Genomic DNA, 21,355 nt, shown 5'->3' on the forward strand with positions numbered 1-21,355 from the left:
AGCAAGGATGGACGAGGATACAAGGACAAGGAGACAAGGATTCTGTTGACTCTATAACTTTTTGAGTTCAGCATCAAACCATGGGGAACCCCAGAAGCCCCCTCAGAGTAAAAAAACAACAACAACAAGAACAAGAAACGAAGAGCTAGGCCTTTACGCACAATACTCCAGACAGAACCATTGAAAAATTCAGCGTGATCCCCAAAATTATCGATGGCTTATCTATCATTCACTGCGGAGGACAACGCCCTTCTCCCAGTATTTCAAGTTACCTTTGTCTTTGATGCATTTAGGATCAAAAAAGACTGCGATAACTGCATTATGAACTGTCAAGCCTAACGCAGCACGTCGAGCGAGTTGGTGCCAAGCAAACGGACGTGAACGATCTGGCCCACGTGAACAGTGCTCCGCGGACTGGAGAGTGAGCGGGCCGGCGACGTCGGGCGCCGACGGTGGGAACGCTGCAACGAGTCAACGTGAATAATGCGGTCGACGTAAACAGCGCTCTGAACACCGGAGAGGGAATGGGACGACGACGGAGACGTTGCATCGAGAATCGACGGATCAGCTTGCGGAACGACCAGACCAGTTGCCACGCACCATGCATGGGCATTCCTTCGACTCGATGCATGATCGTGCAAGGGGCAGAGCGCACCTGGATGTGGGAAAGGCGTTCGCCATCCGACCGCTTGCAAGACATACTTCTGCGGAGACGTTTACGGCGTTTACTTAAACGTGCGCACGTCGCGCAAGAAGCAGATTCCCAGAAATGGGCGCCGCGGTCGTGTTCGACTGTTTATATCAACAAGGGAACCCAAGTGCGAAACCGAAGACTCGGCGAGCGGCCACTTGTTATGAGAACGAACAACGACACCTATATAGCAGTTGTCGCGCTGATCTACAGTCTGCGCGGGCGGAAGAAGGCGGGAGCGATCGGTGACCTACAAGAACCAATAATTGTTGCTTTCGTGCCACGGGAGAGATTGCTACCGAGTCCGAGACCAATGAACAACTCAAGAGAGAGCCTATACTGCTGAAGTCCGGACCAATGGACAATTTTTGGCGAAAGGAGAACTGGCAGTTGATTGGATACTGCTATGCACTGTAGCGTGAAATGATATTTAAAGAGAGGGTCCGACTTTTGTAGGGGGACGGGTCAGAGAATAAAGATCTGACCAATTGCCATTGCTTGTCTGGGGAGGTCTTCGAATTGAGCCGAGAGTAGCAGCACAGAAGTAGAGTTGCGAAGAGTAGTCCTCGGAGCCTAAACTGAATTGCGCTAAGACCACCTAAAAACAGTCGCATCAAGCTTCCTCAATGTAACTATCATCACTTCTGTTGGCTTTACAAAAAATGGAGTATCCAAGTCAGAGGTGGAGTAGCACTCATGCGCAGTAATAATGCTACAAACTTTATGCTTCTTGCCCGTGTAGCCTTCTTTCAAGCAATCTTAGCTGCATAGTCCAACGTTTGTGTTGTCTGCGTCTCTCTTTGTGTCTCATTTCTATCACCATGGTAACATGCATGAATCAAGAGTGAACCATTCCCGACTGCGCCTACCTCCCGTTGGCAGTCCTTTTACGCTGTTAGACCAGTGACTTTCTCTTCAGTGCCTTACGTGACCTGTTCAACGCCGAGTGATGAAGAGTATATTGGGTTTCTGGAACCACGTTTCAACAAAAGGGTCGAGTCAAAAGGTCGGCGAACCCACCCAAGGGTCTACTCATGAGTCGGCTAACTAGGACTCATTCACACCGACCCGAGATTCTGAGTTTGAGTGAGCCCGGCAGACTAGAATTCTGTTGAGTCTGAGTGAGCCTAGTTGAGCAGAAGTTTGGTGAGTCTGAGTGAGTTTGAGCGAGTTCCGTTAATCTCATCGAGCTATGTTGTTCTACTCATCACTTGCCTTCACCTGACGAAGACAAGTGCCCTTGTCGACACGCTGTCTCCAGCCACCATCCATTACTCGATTACTCTTCATTATTTCCCATCTCCACCTTCCCGAGAACATTCTTTTCGTTTACATTGCTGTCCGCGCTCCGGTAACTTATCTTGACCTCCAATAGATTATCTGGTTGTCTGATCCACATCGTCCTCTCTCAGTTTCTCAACATCACGCTTGTCGTCTCCCGTTTCATCATTCGCTGCGCGCTCGTGAACGTCCACCTGACTAACTTGCAGTAATCACGCGCAGGTATCCTTGACCGTAACAAACAATAACAACACGCAGTCGCTAAGCCCACTTTTACGCCGTCAAGAAAAAAAAAAAAGGAAAAGGAGACAGGGAAAGGAACACGTGGGCATGTATGCGACATTGAGACACATAGGTGCGAGGCTCTCTACGCTTTCCCGAAGAAACTACCTCGGTTAAAGAGGAGGGGCAATTAAAGCGAGCACAAATCTGTGTCACGGATACGGCTACATAATCGTGCTTCTGGCTCCCAAGGCCGAACATTTTCACAGCCGCGGCGCCTGCTTTTATGGTCGCTGGTAGAGGCGGCGATGGTCATAAAGGGGGAGGGGGGTGCGTTGGAGCACCTCCGAAGGAATTCGCGTATACATGTTTGTGTCGCGGAACTCTTGGCAGACGCCGTGCACATAGTCTGCTGTGTTTACGTTCGGCGCCGACGGAGCCTTGGGACGCGAGAAAGAATCCAAAGGGCAACGCCTTTCTCTCGATCTGGAAACTGGGAAGAAGAGACTCAAGCACCATGCCTGTTGGGTATTGCGTAACTGCAAGTTCTTTTTTTAAAAAGTGTGCACTTGTTTGCCGCGTAGCTGAAAGGGGCACCAGGGACGCATACAGTATCCGTCAGACTTAACCCGAACAGGCCTCGATAGCTTCTTTTGCTTCTCCTGCGCAGGATGGTGTATAATTCTTTTTGAGGGCCTCGAATGTGCTGAGCCTAATGCGTATTCCTTGCAAAACATTCGATGTGCGTTATTTACAGGGCGCACTTGTTAAAGTCACGTGACCTGTCTTCATTGCAGCGGTCAAGTCTGACGCCTGCTGTACGTACGTTAAGTTAAGATGGATTAGTAATTGCCACGGCAGCTCGATCAAAACGCAAAGTTTGCTTTCATCGAGTGGCCATGTGCAAGCTACAGGCTTCTTGAATACGATGCAGGTCAGTCGCAAGCATAATCGGAAGCGTTGAAAGCTATAAAAGACGCGAAAACAAGAGGAAGGCAGTGACTCCGCCGTGAAGTTCGAACACCATAGCGCCCATCGGCGCCACGAATTTCGGTAGCGTCTGCACGGATTAGGCATGGCCTCTGAGATCAGACGCTGTGCTGGAGAAAGCGTGCCGCTTTATGTCGGATGCCATGTACTAAGTAACTGTTTATCAATAGACTACGTTCCATACTAAAGGAACGAAGGATTAAGCATACCAAAATCTTATAAATTTCATGGTGCAAAAATGGGCATAAAGGAACAGGACGACCAGACAATAGGTTTTTGTTTGGACCAGAAGTGACAAGAGGAAGACCAGCAGCAGACCACAAAGCTTAGTTTGCGCTACCAATTTTTCTAGACTAGCTAAGCACATTCGTTGTACGCAAAGCCCAGGCGACGCTTCTCCGCGAACTGACACCGTTGCGTTATTAGAGGTACAAGTTGTTATGCAAATGTAGCGTGCCCTTCAGTGCCTCTACACTGAATATCCTAGCCACTCGCTCGCTTCTGGGAGGGGTGCAAACATAACTACGAAGACAGATATGTATGTTCAGTAAAAAAAAAAAAAAAGAATACAGAACGCTTCAGCGCAATGATAGTACGCCGTCGGAATGTAGCATCAGATTTCAACGCTGTGCAATACGCGATGCTCGCACAAATTTTTGTGGCGTATAAGCTCCAAGTGAACTTCAGAGGTACGGCATCACATTACTGGTACCGTCTGGGTGCATCGTCTGGCAATAGACCAGCTCTATTCGGCAGCCAGACAGATGTCAGAGAGCGTAGAAAATGAAGATATATAGATATATTATATTCATAGGAAAGACAGAGAGGGCGACCTGTCTGATACTCTGCACTGGGGAAGAGGGAAGGGGAATGAAAGTACCGGGATGAATGTTGATAAGAAAGGTGGTGAGTGCTTAGTCGTGTTAGACGGTGGCCCTACTACAGCCGCTCGTCTAGTTCCGCGTACCAGATGGCCGCACAACAACCCGCTGACACCCGACACAAAGCGGCCGCGAGCGCGCAGACAGGCAGGCATGCAGACTGCGAGAGGCAGCAGGCTGCGGCCTCTGCTGCGGCGTGCCAGCAGCCACCTCACTCGCTCGCCGACCTCTCCGTCTCTATCTCCTTTCTCTCGGACAACTCTTCCTTCTCCCCTCCGAGCCCTTCGATTGGTTCTCTCTCCCTCGACGAGCACCTGTGGATCGCTCGTAACGAACAAACCTGCAAAAAAAGCGGTAAACGTGGATGGGAAACGAAGAGAAGTGAATCCAACGTGGCAGGCAGGCAGAAGCCGTCGTAGCGACGGTGGCGGTGGGGAGCCGGGATAGAGAAGCTACGCGCGCGCTCACAGACGCGCCTGCAGCGTGGATTCGTTGCTGCTGCTGTTCGTGCATTCCGTCGCCGCCGGCGAAGCAGCGGAGGACGGGGAAGGATACGATCGTACCACCACGACACGGCGCCGGCCGTGTAACCTTCACCGAACGACTTCGGCTCGCATCCCGGGCGACCACGAGACGACGACGGTGCGTTCGCCCTCCGAGGGGAGGGGGGCGCGGTTGTCCTTTCGGCCTTGGCTTGCATCCTTTTATGTTCGCTCGTTTACGTTGCGACGTTTTGTCTACTGCGAGGGCAGTGCTGAGATGCACGCACGTGTTTCCCCGACCAGCACGTACTACGCGAAGGGGAAAAGGAGAAAGTGCGTGCCCTTGCTCGCGTCCTGTCCTCTGAGCGTTGTGCGTTGTCCGCACGTGTTGGGCAACAGTTCAAATGTGTGCTAGTGCGTTTTGTGGAGTTGCAGCACGCGTTACGCGTCGGTGTAACGTCAGTAAAGGAACGGAAAATGCGGCATGACCTTACTAGATTGCTTCTCGTTCACTCGTCGCCCGGTTGGCCATCATTCGCGGGGAGTGATTTAACAGTGGGCCGTGTGTGTACGTAGCAATGGATTGCATCCTGCATTTCGTGTGTGTACCTCCCTCGTGTCCCCACTCTTTTCTCTGTGTGTTTTTTAGTTCATCGTCTGCGTACGCATAATTTAAAACATACTCGCTGGCTTGCTTCGCATCCGCCCGTCGTCTTACGAGCGCATTGCCCAAGGGTGGTGGGGGAGCTGCTTGGCGGAACTGAGATCTGGAGTTTCCGATCGACTGGCGAGAGCGCGACTTCCTGCCTCCGTCCGGCCTATACTGGCGTTTTCCTATGTGGCAACTTTCGAGGCCGACTGAAAACTGCCGCGAGCCCCTTTCTCCACTCTGTGAAATAACGGTTCGGTTTTTTTTTTTCCTTCACTTGCCTCGCTTACGCCGTGGTATTTTTTTCAAGCTCATTTGTTTTCTTTTTTCTTCTTTTTTTCCTGCAGAGGCGGTCGCCGGGATAGCCAGTAAAGCTGGCTGCTCGCTGAAGAGAAATCCACACCGACACTCTACGGAGTTCCATGGATCAACGATTACAGCTGTGTACTCAGGACAACGACCTGCCTTAATTGGTGCAGAAGTAAAAAGCTTCTTCAAAAAGCGCCTTAACCCACCGGAAGAGCCAGAAAAGGTGCGGTTGGCCTGGCGCGCATCTCCACGAACCACCGCCGAGCACATCTGCTACAGTCACAGCACGTCGACCACCTCAGCTGCAAGGTTTGCCCCTGTAGGCCGCAGGGAAGTGAATAGATAAATCAATAAAACCAAGAGGCGTACCCCGAGGACGAAGGTAAACAAGTCTTACTGCTTGCAAGGCTTCTTTCAAGAGCGCAGACAGGCCGAGTCGCCTTCGAACCTCGTCTGAACACGGACTTCGAACCACGTAAGGGCTACCTCCGCTTAGAGTATCCTCTGTTGCCAAGAAGAGAGGTCACGCCGTACCGTCTAGGGTGACGGGCCTTTTCCGGTTGGCTTCGCTTGGCGCGTTTAGCGGTGCGCCCCCGTTCTGACGGCCCCCGAGGGCGTTCGCGGCGCGACGCGTGAAAAGTGGATGCTTCCGACCTTGTTCGGCGAAGTACGCCGCTGCGACTACTGGTCCGAGCACGAGGCCGTCCACCGCGACAACTGGGCTTCCAGCGAGTACTCCTGGCTCGTCTGTAAACAGGTGAGTGGGCGAGACTCGCACGTGCTCCTCGTCGAATTCCTCATTAGAGCGCGTGGCTGCTCATGCGACGTTCCCCTGTTCACATATATGTATTATTGACGTATAGAAACATGGATGCGTACACGAGATCAGCCGCACAAACTATAATATGGAGAAGCACCACTATTGGTGAGCAGCGCGCAATTGACTACAAAATTTTACGGAAGACGGATTCTACGACAAGTGTGAATTTCTGCTGTGTTAAGGCACATCGCTTGTAATTTAATCAAACGCCTTGTGGGTTGCTAAATCTACTACAGACGGACACTGAATTTGAAGCCATGCATCGCTTCGTGGAAGTACAGCTTTTTCTTCTTTTCTTTGGACAAATCTAATCTTCCGTCAACTTCTGTGTCCTACTGCGAGTATACGTTTACGTGAGCCAGCACACGTTCGATGCCATTGTTATGTACATTATATTCTGTATGAAAGCTCAGTGTTACCACTAAGCGTCGGTACTTGAGCACAACGCTAAGCATTGTGTGAAATTTCAATACGCATCAGAAAATCTCAGTAGCCACCTCTATGTCACCAGGTTTTGTTCGCTAGACAGTACAGTCTTTAAGACCCCATATTATGTACGATGTTGGAGCACAGAGTGGAACCGCTAAAGCAGGGGACGGAGATTCACAGCGCTTGGTTTCCTCCTGCAATTATTTCCCGTATTTGCCCGCTCTGCGTAATTATGATGGGCTGGACGCTTCTTTTCTTCTTTAAATGCGGGAGCAGACTATAGCGCCTTTATCACGTCTCGTAGAGAAATTCGTTCTCTGGAATAGGCGACCGAGTTGGTTGTACTTAGGTCATTGCGTTAGAGCCGAAACGCACCGGTGACCGTCCAGGTTTTTTTTTTTCTCGTTCTCTACTCTAAATAAAAGTTTATTTCTCTCCCTTGTTCGCCGCCAATTGGGTGAGACTGCCAACTGATTTCCATGCGAGCGTGTGTGTGTGTGCTATAACGCGAGCTCTATACATAACCGGTACGCCTTGTGGCGATGAGTACGTTGTACTATGTGCTTCAAGAGAGAGTGAAAAATTCAGTCATGTCAGTGTCACGCTCAGCGTCGTACTTCCGACCTTAATATAGCCGCAGAGCAAGAAAGGTCTAGAGAAAGTGAACTATGGTACATACTGTCAAGGCTTCTTATAGCACCAACAATTTCCGTGGACTCAACACGACGAAACCGGGGCAGAAGCTTCGTTTGCGAAAAACTCGATAGGGAGCGGATCGAGTCAGAAGTCGAGCTGACCCAGGCCGACCCGGCGGTTCTTACGTGCAAAATTAAATTAAATTCTGGTGGCTTCACGCACCAGCACCATGATCTGATTATGAGGTACGCCGTAGTGAGGCACTTCGGATAAATTTTGACCACGTGGCGTTCTTTAACGTGAATCTAAATCTAGTGCATGAGTGTTTTTACATTTCATCCCCCCATCGAAATGCAGTAGGCACGGCCGTGATCGAAACCGCGACCTCATCGACGCGACGCCATAGCCGCTGGGCTAAGACGGCGGGTCAACACGCATCTTTCCGAGCGGGCAGAGCGTGTCAACGCCTACCTTTTTTACTTCGCCTGCAGCCGAAAGAAAATTGGATTCTTTTTTTCCTTCCCTATACATTTTCCAGTGTTTCACAAAAAACACTGCACATACAGATTCAAAGCCAGGATGTACAATTCCAGCTGACATCATTCTAGCATCAGCTAAGCGATGGAACATCGTGTCAACGTGAAATATACGATTCTTCCGTCCTTCGTACCAAACCTGCGAATGATTGCCACTCAGGATCTGCATTGCACAGTTTATTTGAAAGCTGAAAATAGCCCTCGGAACTACAGATACCCGATCATCCCTAATACAGAAAGCAGCAACGGTATATTAAGGCGCATGACCTACAAGTATGAGCGCTCTATACGACGATGTTGCCTGGCAGGTATTCCGCCTCCGGTTGAAAAAAGAAATAATTTAATAAGCGTAACCCGGTGCTCAAAAATAGCTGGTCATAAAAAAAAAGAGAGATAGCGGTTGTGAACGGAGAAACCGGCATTGTTGTTTTTCTTGGATTCTTGGCAGCAGTAAAATGTTCCAAGGGTTGGCGCTCTATAGCAATTCGTTAAGTGCTGCTTAACGGTAAGGGCGCACCCACCGATGATTGCGAAAAGAACTTATATTGACCACGAGCTGTCACCAGAACTAAGGAGAGCAGACGAAGACGAACTTATGACGCGACATCAACGTGAAGCTGTTTATATCGGCACAGCGACCGACAAGCAAGAGAAGCAAGTGCTTCGACAGCCGTCGTTTGCCGAAGGTTGCCGAAGAACAATAACGAATGAACGCCAGTGTCACCTACGCATTGTAAACAACTTTTGCCTCCAGCGTGCGTGCACAGATTATGAGGCCAATACGAGGGACGGCAGCATGCAGATCTCGTATATCAAACGGAACTTACTGAACTACACGTGGTTCGAAAAGCCTTCTTTTCACCAAAAGGAACCATTTCAAAGCTGTCTCGGTGGTAGAGGGGTTGTTTTATGCTAGCTGAAACAAAAGGAAAACAAAACAAGTAATTTCTTTTCTTTCCTTTCTTTTTTTTTCTTTTTTGCGCATTGCGCTCGGGCTGACGACATGCCATGATCCATAACACGTCATGAATCTTACGGTATATATATATATATATATATATATATATATATATATATATATATATATATATGTGTGTGTGTGTGTGTGTGCGTGTTTGTGTGTGTGTGTGTGCGTGTGTGTTCGTTATTTGGGAGCTCTCTGCGCAAATGCACAAAATGTCGTTAGGTTGACTTTTTACTAACCTTTTATATTGCGACGAAATCTTACTTTATCGATAAGCGCAACAGTTAATTATCCTGCACAAGACGCAGTTAAAATTTGTGGTGTTACGCTGACGTGCGGAAATATCTACCTGAATTCGCCAGCTGCCTTTCGAATTTGCGTCTGTTATGACACCATACCAAGCCTGCGTTCCCAGTTCTACAGGCGTTCATTAGGCTAGGCGTGTGCAACACAAAGCAATAGCGACGCAACCCCGAACAGCAGTGACATTCCCTCTTCCCCGCCTCGTTTCTCTCTCCTTTCCTGGTCGCCACTTGCGAAAAACAGATTCATTCGCGTGTATCAGTGCGCAGGTGCGCTTTTGGAAAGGCACAGGCAGGCCTAGCGTATACTTCACGCTCCCGAAGGTAGCCGCTCGGGCCCTTTAACAGACCTCTGTCCGTAAAGCGAATCCCGTCAGGTTACCGCTGCAGGCCTGGTCTCTCCCGTCAGTGCCTTCAGGTGCTCCTCCCTTTAAGCATTCCTTCCGTTACATCTGTTGAATGCGTCAGTATACGTATCGTCACTAATTATTTGCGCAACTACATTGCGAACTTCAGAGATCAGCTGCAGAGTAGTGCCCGTCTGTAAAGCTCGTGAAACACATTGGTTGAGGGGGAGGGGAGAAGAGAGAGAGAGAGAGTAGCCAATACTTGTGCTGCGAGCAAGACCTCCAAAAAAAACCGCACATGTGGACATAGGGTGTTCTCTCTTATATGCTATAATTCAGCAGAGCACGATATTGGTGGGCTAGCTGCTGCATAGCTTCGGTAAACCCAACGAGGATTAAATTTACGTTTAAGCCTCCTTGGGTAAACTGCAATCAAAAACACGCTCAAGACAGAGTGGCCAAGAGGAGGAGGAGAAATAGACAGAAAGCCAGGCAAGTTAGCCAGCTCTCAGACCGGCTGGAGGTCAAATGGTGTCGTTGCTTCCGGCGCGAATTTATCATAAATGAGCGAACGCTAAAAAAGAAGACAGTGAAACAACCACGAAAAGGAAACAAATTTCTGGCGATACAGCGCACGGTACTTTAACGCACGGACAGAAAAGTTATAACGGATACACAAACTTAGACATTAAAAAAAAAAATGAAAAGAAGACGTATGGCAAAACGAAGCATGCGTTCGTGCAGTCGCAGCCTTGCAACATCAGCCTCGAAATGCAGAGGTGCCCGCGAACCCGCGCAAAAGCTGGAAAAAACACGCGCAACTTTGCGACTAATACGCTCCCTGCGCGTTCGAATGCCTGCGCGTTCCTGCCTAGAGGGGCGTTTCACCCTTCGGCAAGCGAGACTAGCGGGCAAGTGAGACGTGCACAGATTTTACCCGAAATTCCCACTCGACGACCGCGCGTCGAACACTGCGACGGGAAAGGAAGCCAGGCCTTCAACCTCGCCGCAGTGACCTTGGCGGCAACGGGGAGGGACAGCGCTCGAGCAGCGCGACTTCACTTGCGAGTTTTAGCGAAGCGCTGCACGCGAGACTAAAAAGGCGACACTAAGTAGTTTAGCCCGGTTAATATTCCTTCACTACTCAATTTGCATTTATTTGGCGAAAAAAAAAAGAAGTATATGTGAAGCGACACTATCGCGAAACGGATAATTAAATGCTATAAAACTGTTCTTTTACTCCAACGCGCTTTGCAGCGCGGTGATTTCGGGCCTGTCCGTCAGGCGAGGAAAATGCGGAAACTCCCACCACGTGACTCACGTGATCACAGATTGCAGCCTTCTGAATTGACCCAGTTTTCATTAAACGAAGGAGCGAGATTGTCCTCCACCCGAGTGCAGCACAAAACTACAAATGAAACCCGTACGGGTTTCTCAGAGAGCTTCGCAGTTGAAGAAGCATTCGTTCGCATTCGTCTGGATGCATCGCGGACCAGGAGGAATTTTCCTTCGACTGCGAAGCCCTCTTTCCAAGAAAGCACTATAGGTTGTCTTTGTAGCTTCGTGCTGCAGTCAGGCGGAGGACAATCTTTCTTTTTTCCCTTACATGAACTTTCCTCCACCTTACGGAATTCCGCAGAACTGAGTTGTCACTTTTCATTAGGCTGTCTCCAGGATCGGCCCCAGTTTAATATTGTGCTATCCGAAGGGCCGACCCGCTTTGGTCCGAGAATAACCGAACCAGCAGACGTGCCAGACCCCTCGGGAATCAGGCGAAGAAATATCAGGCGCATATTTACTGCAGTAACATAGGTATACCGTTTGTTGTTTCATTGCGCAATACCGTAGAGAACAGATGCCGGCCACCTGCACATCTGCAGGGGTTGCACAAATCGCTATCTATAAGCTCATTCGTTATGTGCCTGCTGTTGTACAAAGCGCTTAAGCTATTCGTCAAGACAGCAGCAGCAGCACTGAGCAAAGTTTGGGAGAGTTCGCAAAGAAAGCATAGATTAAAAAAAGAATCTGCTTATTTGCTTAAAAGATACTGATGGGCTATTGTTGGTGAGCCATGACACTGAAGCAGCGCGCACTTACATTTGACACGTACACGCACATAGCAGCGCCTGTGTATGTCCTTTTTGTGTGTGCGTGCACGTGTCAGATGTAAGTGCGCTGCTTCAATATCTCTTTATTAATGGATAAAATAAAGGGTGAACTCTCTTTTTTGAATATCTCGCCGCAACTGCAGAGTCTGTCAGCGACGAAATTACAGAAATTTTCAAAGGTCTGCGTCGTTTCTGTATAGAAAACATTCTATACATTTTCGTCTTTGATTTCTTTAGAAAATAACGCAATCATTGTTTGTCGATAAACGCAGCATTTTAGTCCCAGCAGCCAAGGACTAGAGGGAGACGCAGACGACACAGTGCACTAACTTTAACAGATAATTATTGGCCAATGCAGCTTGATCTATCGTGGCGCTCGCCTTCAAACTTTCACACTATATTCACGAAAACCCCGTCGACATCTTTGTCTCGTTTACTTGAATAGAAGCTGCGCTGACGCACAATGCGCCATACCTTCCGGTAGCTTGTGCCGCTGTTTTCTCTCTAAATAGGAAGGGCACAAATAACGTCAGAGTTTCTTTTCTCCTTTCTTCCGTCAACGGCGCTTTTTTTCGTCCTTTTTTATCTTTCTATAAATGCTGTCTAAACATACTATTTACCAGTACGCCCAATAAACAACTGCACTGTAGAAGGTATGCTTCTTTACTCGAGCGGCCTACAAATTACGTCGTTAAAGCTATGACACCGTAATCCAGGCATCACACGTCGCCGAGGACAAGGCTACACCCATCTCAAGGCAACGTTCGCGGTTTCCCGCACGCTCAACGTCCTCATCTGTGGTAACCACACGTATGCATGTAAATTATACGCTAAAGACGAATTCCAACGCGCACCATTCCAGCTCGCTACAAAACACTTGTCCTCTTTCGCGCCCTGCTGTGAACGTGAGCGGATTGCTATCAGATGAACGTAACGCCGGCCGATTCGTAACAGATGCTGCTGTGTCAGGCCGCGCTCCAACAGATCTGCACTGAAATTCGTTTGAAATTGAGCTTGAAGGTCATTTTAGGGGAAGTCTGTTTTTCGTGTGACGGATATTTATTAAACTGCTTGAGCCCTAAAATAGCGCATAGAAGGAGTAAGGAAACTGGTGGCCCCTCTGCTCCTCCAAGAGTGATACGGTTCGATACTATGGGTATAGAAAGCATGAGAATATATGAAAACAATCTCTGCGCGCATGCTCGAGAGAACCCGATGCGGCTACCCAGTGGGTATACGGCGTTGATCTGCTGAGCTCGCAGACGCGGTTTCGAAACCGGCCGCGGCGGCCGCATTTCGATAGGGGAGAAATTCAAGAGCGCTCATGTGCTTAGATTCAGGTGGTAATTAAAAGACACCACAGGTGTTCAAAATCAATGCAGAGTATCCCCACCCCTAATTCGTGGTTTGGGCACGTCAAACACTAGAATTTAATTTTAAGCACGAGAAAGGCAACTAACGGCTGCAGTTTTTCATCCAGTCGCGTTGCTCTTAAGCCGACTAGCGCAACAACGTATCTTAGGCGAGTCAGTACAAAAGCAAGACAAGATAGGGGGCAAATTTGTGTAGAAAATTAGATTACTACGGGACGGGAATCAAGAGAAAGTTGAGGTGTCAGTGACTTACTAGATAACAAAGGGTTGTTGCTGGTGTCAGAAATAACCGGTGACAGAATGATCGTCAATGGCAGAAAAACATAGAGGTAGCAGATGATTATACAGAGTGATAAAACTAGGAGGAGGAGGAGGAAAACGGAAGGAAAAGTAGGGAGGTCAACCAGACGCATGTCCGGTTTGCTACCCTACACAGGGGAAGGGTTCTAAGGCAAAAAAGAAAAAAGAGGGAGGGAAGAAGGTACTATATAGGCGTGATAAAACTAGGGAATTTGCAAGCGTATAAAATACCGAGTCGGTCGATGCAATACAGAGTTAACTGGAGATCGTTCAGAAAGGCTTTCGTCCTGCGAAGGACGTGAGGTGAACTACGGAAGAGGTTTAATGTACGTCAAAATAAAGTGCGCTTGGGCGTAATAGTGGACGATAGAACACGATGTTTTGTACATTTTAAATCGAATGATTTCTCTTTTGAGAGAGGTGGTCGGCGTTGGCATACTATTGGACACCGGATTTGATAACTGCACTACTCCTCGCGTTTCTCCAAGTTTCTAATGCTAGAAAACTGGGTGGGTTGGTAGAGAAAATTCGCAACTGATAGAGCAATAGGCACACAACATAAAAGGGGCACATATACGCACACATATACCGCTATAGCACTCCATGTGCGTGTATTCGTCTCTCCTATTGTGTTGTTTGGTCATTGCTCTATCCGTATGCATGTAAACTCTAATTCTCGCTTGTTATCTCCTGAGGTTGCACATTTGTTTAACAGAAAGGCTCCGAACGGGGAACCTATAAAACTTCCGCAAGTTGGTATTCTTGTGTTCTTGACAGAAACGTTGCAAAAAAAATATATATATATATGCGTCTTCTTTTCTGCCCTGCGTATCGTATTTTCGCGCTGTCTCTCTCAAGATGCCCCGAACAGGATATACGAGCTCGACTACACGTGCTGCTGGTACTACGCTTACTTTGAAACCTGACTGACCGCCGGTTGCAGGAAACACCTCGACACCATCTCACGCCACATCCTGGCCTCCGTCCAAGAGTCATGCGTAGCGTTTGCGTAACAGCTCTCGAAGCGGTGAAAAGAACCAACGGAGAAGTGAAGGAGCTGACATTTTCTACGAAAGGGGTGGATGCTCCTGACGTAAAAGATCCAGATTCAGTGGCGAAACAAGCTCTCCACTGAATCCTCTTTTTACATCATGTTTTAGTTCGTAGGGTAGATTTGTAGTCCTAAAGGGCCACTTCTATTAAGACCAACAGGTGGTAACGGTCTCATGGAGTTCATCTTAATGGGAATCCATGTGTAGACCTCCCTGTTTGCTAGCCAAGTATATGAAAGCGCAAGATATTTCTTAAATATACCTTGTTTCCGCTTGATTAGACGTTATCTTACAGAATTAACCTCAGTATACGGTCGCGTGATTTCTCTGCCTTTCGTCAATATAGCTGTGTAAAAATTTGTGACAGCCATACGTAAACCGAGCCAAGCCATACGCAAACAGCGAGTCGCTGATGTCTTCAAAGTTACATTTGCATTTTGGACAACTTACAGGTTGTACTTACAACCACGGAAGGTTGAGCTAGTTGGCTGGGGTGCATCGTGCAAGAAGGCAAAGCGTGCAGACGAGGAGAAGAGAACCAGACAACACAAACGGCGTTTGTGTTGTCTGGTCCTCTTCTCTTTTGTCTGTGTCTGCACGCCCTACTTTTTTTATTTCACGTTGTACTTATAACTTCAACGGGTTTCGACGCAACGGAAACCTCTGTAAAGGGTGGCACAAGTACTTTACTTTTTTTTTGTCTACATATAGGAGTGTGTGCGTGTGTATTATTTCTCTCCCTATTTATCGCTTTTATTATTACCGCCGTAAAAGTTTCCCTACAAGTGTGTGTGTGTGTGTGTTTGGGTGGTGTGTTTGTGTGGTGTGTTTGTGTGGTGTGTTTGTGTGGTGTGTTTGTGTGGCGTGTTTGTGTGGCGTGTTTGTGTGGCGTGTTTGTGTGGCGTGTTTGTGTGGCGTGTTTGTGTGGTGTGTTTGTGTGGTGTGTTTGTGTGGTGTGTTTGTGTGTTTGTGTGCGTGTTTGTGTGTTTGTGTGCGTGTTTGTGTGTGCGTGCGTGTTTGTGTGTGCGTGCGTGTTTGTGTGTGTGTGCGTGTTTGTGTGTGTGTGCGTGTTTGTGTGTGTGTGTTTGTGTGTGTGTGTGTGCGTGTTTGTGCGTGTGCGTGCGTGTTTGTGCGTGTGCGTGCGTGTTTGTGCGTGTGCGTGCGTGTTAGTGCGTGTGCGTGCGTGTTTGTGCGTGTGCGTGCGTGTTTGTGCGTGTGCGTGCGTGTTTGTGCGTGTGCGTGCGTGTTTGTGTTTGTGTGTGTGTGTGTGTGCGTGTGCGTGCGTGCGTGCGCGCGCGCTTAGCAGCCCAACACCACAGCCACTAAGCAACCAGGGCGGGTGACGTTCAGTAACTGACCCTTGTTACAACTTACTCTGTGTATACTGGGAAAACATGGGGAAGGCGGGAGATGGAAATTCAAGACGGTGAGCAGAACGAGAACAAGGTGAAAGCAGGAGCCGACGTTTTGACAAGTGGACTTACCTTGAAGAAGACAAGTCCACTTGTCGAAACGTCGGCTCCCGCTTTCACCTTGTTCTCGTTTAGCTTATCGTTTGTGTGTACTGGTATTTCTTGATGCGTCTGTCGTTTTGTGCCACTTTACAGTCGTACTTGCCCTTGTCGCGTCGTTTCACAATTAAACAAATAAACAGGTAAGTTTCCCTACTGAACTAAAGGAACTGTGTGGTTTTGTTGCTTGCGACTTACGAAGAATTGTCCTTTCCAGTAATTCTCGTGGTCGAAGTGAAATAAGACCTTCGAAAATTGTGCTCGCATAATGACCTCGAACCTTCTGTTAACATTGATAACGCCGTGTATTGCTCGGTAAATAGTGCGCACCAACTACATGACATGGTAGAATGACAAGATGCGTAAATAAACATAATGATAAGCCAGACTTAGACACAATTTGTGTCGTTATTTCACTTGCTGCGCAGAGCAGTTGACTAGGCGTAACTATTTTCGCTCCCATAATTCAAACGCCCCAACTGTAGAGACATATCCATATTTCAAGGACGCAATGTACTTTTGAATCAATAGTTCTGCGGAAACCCACAAGTAGGAGAGAATTAAATAATAAAGGGAAAATGAGACATCCACCTAAACGTAGCAAATTGCTACAATGGAAACCCATACGGGTTCCTCGAAAGAAAAAGCGGGCATTAGTATAACTTAGTTTCTATTTCAAGGGCAGCCCTTCACGCAGGCCCTGCGGTAAGCTTTTTCCCCCCTTTTTTTAAATAAGTTTTTAGCCATAGCCCGTAGGGAGGAAACATACCAGACTAGTGTTAGAAAAAGAAAAGACGAAGGGAAAGGACTGATGAATGCTGCATGTGGTTGCATGCAGTTTACAGCATACTGAAACATTACTATAATATTTTTGATGTTTAGTGCGCTGCTATATATATATATATATATATATATATGGCGTCTCAGAAGCCTTGTACCGTATTCATTAGTCATTCTATTTAATATGGTGCAGTGCAGCTGCATGGATTCATTTCGATTGTCCCTCTAGCAATACCGTAGCGTATTGGAATAAAAGCTGCGCGACCTACAGAAAGCAACGACAGTACCCCCCCCCCCCCCCCAAAAAAAAAAGGAATGATAAATGACCGCGCCTCCAATTAAATAACTGTACCGCGGTGCAAGCGCAAGCCCTTGACCGTCGAGGAGGCCAACCGCCAGTCAGTGGGAATTTTCCGTTCAGCACGGCTGGCTCCCCTCTCTCCCCTCCCCCTCCCTCCCCTCTCCTCTCGCCATACCTGTAGCGACGACAGCAAAGGAAAAACAGCTCAGGAAATAAAGGAAGAAAAACCACTAAGTAACGCGAGAAAGAGACACCGAGCCAGCTCCCAAAAACGAGCACAAAAGGAAAGCGAAATGCGGAAGGCTGAAGAACCGGAAAAACAGTCTAGTGCGTGGGTGAGGCGCGTGGCGGAACTGGCGAGGGAACCCAGACACGATTTGCTCTTTCTTGTTTGCTTAGTGGCGCCGCTACACCGTGTGGCTGCCTCTCCAGTGTCTTTATTAGTTTCCCCTCTCGTTCGTGAATAAAATTAAATGAAATTATTAAACGTTCTAAACCAACCGTTATGAGAGACGCCACAAAGTAAAAACAAAAAAATGGGGAGAGGAGAATAAATTTTGACCAGCTGTGTTTTTCTAACCCCGCAAAGCCCAGACACCTTTCTACGTTAAGGAAAACTAAAACGACTTGTTCATCTTTATTTCTGGCCATGGAAAAAACATTCGTACGAAAAACGCAATGACATGCCATTCGAGGGTATTGCCCCTCAAGCCCTCGTTTGGCTTCGGCAGAACCGCTTCCGTACTTGTATTTATATTGTATTTTAATTAAACATTATTATTATTATTATTATTATTATTATTATTATTATTATTATTATTACTTCAGTTAGAACTTCATCAGTGTAGTAAATATTTGATTGCTAACTTCTTTTATTCACTGTCCAGAATGAAATACGCTACCATGGATTTACGTCAAATATCCGGCGCTTAAATCAGAATTTTTAGAATATCAAACTCGGCGTATCAAAAATATGAGGGTAAGTTTTGACGGGTTACACGCGTGCACCGAAATCACGGTAGACGAGGGTTAATAGGTCCACTGCCAGTCGGTGCAGCGATTTTGATCTCAAATTCTTTGCCTCAATTTATCGCGAATAGGAAACACATATACAGCTGCGCTCAAGAGAGAGAGAGAGCGAGTAATATAGAAAGGCAGGGATGTTAAACAGTCAATAGTCTAGTTGGCTACCCTACGCCGGGGGAAGGGAGAAGGGGAAGCGAGAGAAGGTGTAGATACGTGTATGGACAGCACTTGAGTTAAAGCCGCTCGCGCAAACCAGAAGTTCTGAGAAAGCACAAAAGTGCCTTCACTGCCTTCTGAGCCGATGATCGGTCGGGACGGTGCTCTAGTACTGTCTGTTCACTCAGAGGACGATAATCTAATTTCATCAATGTGTTGGACAAAGAATGTCTTTGTGCTTGAAATTGAGGACAATGGCACAATAAGTGGTCAATGTTCTCCTCGCATCCGCAAACATCACATGCAGGACTATCAGCCATTCCAATTAGTGCTGAGTAGGCATTGGTGAAGGCCACTCCAAGCCATAACCGACACAGAAGAGACGCTTCACGTCGGTGTAGACCGGCTGGACGTCTGAGTTGAAGTGACGGGTTTAGTCTGTGCAGTCTTGTATGATTTGTATGTGCGGTATTCCACTCTGCTAAGGAGATCGTGCGTGCTAGAATGCCAAGTTGTCTCGCGGCGTCGGTCCTTGAGAGAGGAATGGGGACGCAGCGGTCTTTTTGGTTTGATGTCCGACCTGCCTTATCGGTGTCATCATTTCCTATGATACCGCAATGACCTGGTATCCACTGGAAAGAGATATCATGGCCTTTTTCTCTTAAGTGATGGTCAAGATCCACGATTTCGCACGTAGGCTGATCGTGAGCTCCATGTCGGAGAAACGACTGCACACATTGCAGGGCCGGCCTTGAATCGCAGAAGACTGGCCATTTTCTAGGACTTTCAGCTTTTATCACATGAAGTGCGTCGCGGAGAGCCGCGAGCTCTGCAGCTGTAGACGTAGTGACATGGGAAGTCTTGAACCGCTGGGTTATTCTCATTGTTGGTATAACTACAGCGCCACCGGACATCTTTCGTTATTACTTTATTTATCTAATGCATACTTCTCTCATAGCGCGTACAGCACGTGCCACGTTCGCGCGAAAGAACGTGCGCGCACGCCAGCTTTTTATTTATTTTCCTTCATCTTTTATTTGGATTGCCATTCGGCATAACGTAAGAATGGAATTAAATGTAAGCTTCCATCTGGCACACAAGCTGGAATGAAACGGGCCGAATAACAGTCAACCTTACCCGCGGTCCTAGACGTCGTACTTATGTATGCGTGCACCTTTTACTTGCCATTCTTCTCTCGACAAACGTCAAACGTCGCCTTCGTGACATGATTGCGTCGAAATAGAAACAGCGGTTCACGCGAACGCATACTGAGGTATGCATTCGCGTGAACCGCTGTTTCTATTTCGGCATAGCTTGTGAACGGTGAAGTCCACAAACATAAACATTGCAAGCCACTATAATGGTACATTCGACTTGTCCCTTTCGAGCGCTCTAGAAGTGCGGATTACATTTGGCTCGTCGAAATCGAGCGCTCGGCTCACACTCGCCTGGTTCATCCAGGTCGCAGCACTCCAGTTCAGAGCGCTCGGAGGCGCTCTGCACCTTCGAGGTGGGAGCGCGATCAAGATTCGACGGAATCTTTCAATGAGATGGCTAATTCCTATAACTCTGGTGTCAGCTGCACATTCGGCCGGGGCAGGCATTCTCTGGCTTCAATGTCGAGAGGGCTCCGCATCGCTGTAAAGCGATCGAGTCGGAGAGTGGTATAGAACCAGTTGAATGCGCCATTAAGTTGTGACCTGTGCGTTTCGCAAACGTACACATTGAGTCAGATTACATTTGCATAGGTTGATAAACACAGCTGGAAGCACCGCATTTAGTTTTATAGCATCTAATTTCAAATAGTACACTGGATCTGCATAACTTTTTTTTCACGTCAGCTTAAACGGTCATTCATGTCTCTTAAGTCGTTGAGAGGGCCCGGCGATCATGCCACTGTGTCTAATTGTGCTCGCGCATGTTAAAGGCGCGTGGCTGCGATGACTGCTTGCGAAATGAAATCGAGAAACTGCATTGCGATGTAATCCAGCAGGATAGCCTGCTGGAGGCGTGTATAGCCGATACGCGGTTTGCTACAAAAATTAAGTTATAGGGTTTTACGTGCCAAGACCACTTTCTGATTATGAGGCACGCCGTAGTGGAGGACTCCGGAAATTTAGACCACCTGGGGTTCTTTAACGTGGACCTAAATCTAAGTACCACGGGTGTTTTTGCATTTCGCCCCCAGCGAAATGCGGCCGCCGTGGCCGGAATTCGATCCCGCGACCTCGCGATTAGCAGCCCAACACCATAGCCACTGACCAAACGCGGCGGGTGAACGGTTTGCTACACTGTAGCGGCCTCAGATAAAGCGATTTGAAGGAGGAGAGCTGTCGGAGTCGTAGACTACCAGCTGACAAGGTCGTTTGATAAAAGCCGTGCCACTATCTGTTCGTGGAATCCCTAAGAAATCGCCGTGCGCGTGCGACGAGTATCCGCTAGCACCCTTATACTCTCCCCTCTTCCCCCTTATTTTATTGATACACTCTCAGAGTAACTTATTTATTGTCTTACTCTCGATGCCACCCACGACGGCATTGTACAGAGTAGTGGTAATCACCCGTTGTCATCGACAGAATTTTTTAAAGGCGACAGTGTCAGTCATGATAACGATGGTAACAAGAACGCGGATCTAATCTATGCTAGTTCGGGGGAGAAAAGAGACATTGACAGTACGCGTTAAGTCATTAACCGTGGTAGAACGAAGAATTTTGCTCAAACCAACGTATCGACATTGGGTCTCGTCTTCGTCGTTGTCTTGGCCCTGACGTCTTCAGTTACCTTAATTCTTTGTTCTAGCACTGTTACACTTCAAGCCTCCATCATCCCGTGAACCTCTCGAAGTGTGCGTTAGTGAGACACAAGGCATTACCAACTTCGAAGCGATGATCACTGCAGGATTAGGTGCAAGCTGGCTGAATTAGGAGCTGGTCTTTCAAAACTTGGCTAGCGTCGTAAAGTTTATGGAAGGACTTACGGTGTGTGGGACTTACGGCGCGATGATTGGATAGTTAAGTCGAGATTAGATTTCACCGAGGAAACGGCGGCTGAACGGCAACAACTGGAATACATAAAACAAACGTCTTCGTTCTGCACGGCTCCCAGAGCATGGAACCCGTCGCGGTAGCCCAGTGGCTATGGCGTTGTGCTACTGAGCTCGATGTAGCGGGTTCGATCCCGGCCGCGGCGGCCGCCTTTCGATTGAGGGC

The 21,355-nt window shown here is 48.0% G+C and overlaps 1 protein-coding gene across 3 annotated transcripts in view; it reads left to right on the top strand.

Annotated features, from left to right (window-relative positions):
• The window catches only part of LKRSDH (lysine ketoglutarate reductase/saccharopine dehydrogenase), an 86,121-nt gene that overhangs the window by 20,934 nt on the left and 43,832 nt on the right, over positions 1–21,355 (top strand). For 2 of the 3 annotated variants that reach the window (XM_055068566.2, XM_050174836.3), the window contains exon 2: positions 5,544–6,262. The gene's annotated coding sequence lies outside the window, so the exon portion shown is untranslated. Of the gene's footprint in view, positions 1–4,458; positions 4,708–5,543; positions 6,263–21,355 lie in introns of those variants that run through there. The other variant, XM_055068564.2, reaches the window with a different exon arrangement.

The sequence above is a fragment of the Dermacentor andersoni genome, chromosome 9 (assembly GCF_023375885.2).
Source record: "Dermacentor andersoni chromosome 9, qqDerAnde1_hic_scaffold, whole genome shotgun sequence".
NCBI classification, from domain to species: Eukaryota; Metazoa; Arthropoda; class Arachnida; order Ixodida; family Ixodidae; genus Dermacentor; species Dermacentor andersoni.